Raw genomic sequence first — 1,137 nt, forward strand, 5'->3', positions numbered from 1 at the left:
GGTGTGTGTGTGTGTGTGTGTGTGTGTGTGTGTGTGTGTGTGTGTGTTCGTGTGTGTTCGTGTGTGTTCGTGATCGTATGTTGGCACGGGCACACATTGTACCAGAGCGGGGCGGTAACGAGCAGCGATTAATTCTCTTGAGCGTTTCAATCTGCTAGCAGGGACGTGGCCGCTGGCATGCGGGGAGGGACAGAAGGTGTGGGGAACATGCGGGTTAGTCTTCTAGTCCAAACTGACTGTATTTTTAAAACAATATGAGACCTGCGTCTTTTGAACACCTGCTGTTAGGCGCTTCGTATTACGCAGAAGAACCGAGTTTGAATCCTGTTTTGGGAGAGTTTTTTGAGACATTGAGTATCTTGTGTGTGGGTGGTTGGTGGGTGCTCTGGTGTGGTTTGCTTCTTCTTTCCTATCAAACGTCTATCGTCCTGATCTCTCATCCTCCTTCTATTTTGTGTTTGTTACTCTCTTGTAACACCTCTAATCTTCGGCACTTATATGACCTGATTGTGTTGCAAGTGCCGTAAAACTCTTACTAAAACTAAAACTAAAGAAGAGTATCTTGTGTGCCTTTATTTTGGGACGTTGTATCCCTCGCAACACGGGTTGGCCCTGACAGGCAGCAAGGCTTAAACCCGCCTCCCTAATTTTTGTATCGATGTAAGCACCTATTAAAATTATATATGGTTAGTTTGTTAGTGTTAATGGGTGCTCGTGGTGTGTGGTCGCAATGTAAGGTGTCTTTTCAGTGTTGTCCTTCTCTTAATATGCCACTTACAAAATGGTCATTGAGGCACCTACTCGCCTCACGCGAACAACGGAACTGTTCCGCTGGTGGGAAGATAATGTCCATTACGAAGGACAAAAGACTGGTATCTGTTCTTCTTACCTTGTAATAAAGTCTTGCCACTACTCACCTCCCTACAAGAATATGGCGAAACTTTTTCTTCAACAGACCGTTTTGAGGGTTTGCTGCCAGTGTGCCACATGTCCATGACACCAGTTCTGTGGATTGGGTCTGTAGAGGTCAGCCATGGGTTGCAAGATGTTTGGGGTTCGCGCATGCTGTGAAAGTTGCAATGTTGTGGTCGAAGAAACCTAGCGTGATAGTGTATCCCAAAAGGGAGAGGGGGGGGG

The 1,137-nt window shown here is 46.4% G+C and overlaps 1 protein-coding gene across 1 annotated transcript in view; it reads left to right on the forward strand.

The window, feature by feature from the left end:
* Window positions 1-1,137, forward strand: part of LOC101860626 (protein MTSS 2) — a gene marked incomplete in the record, with an annotated part of 117,976 nt that overhangs the window by 31,586 nt on the left and 85,253 nt on the right.

The sequence above is a fragment of the Aplysia californica genome, unplaced genomic scaffold (genome assembly GCF_000002075.1).
Source record: "Aplysia californica isolate F4 #8 unplaced genomic scaffold, AplCal3.0 scaffold00027, whole genome shotgun sequence".
Lineage (NCBI taxonomy): Eukaryota > Metazoa > Mollusca > Gastropoda > Aplysiida > Aplysiidae > Aplysia > Aplysia californica.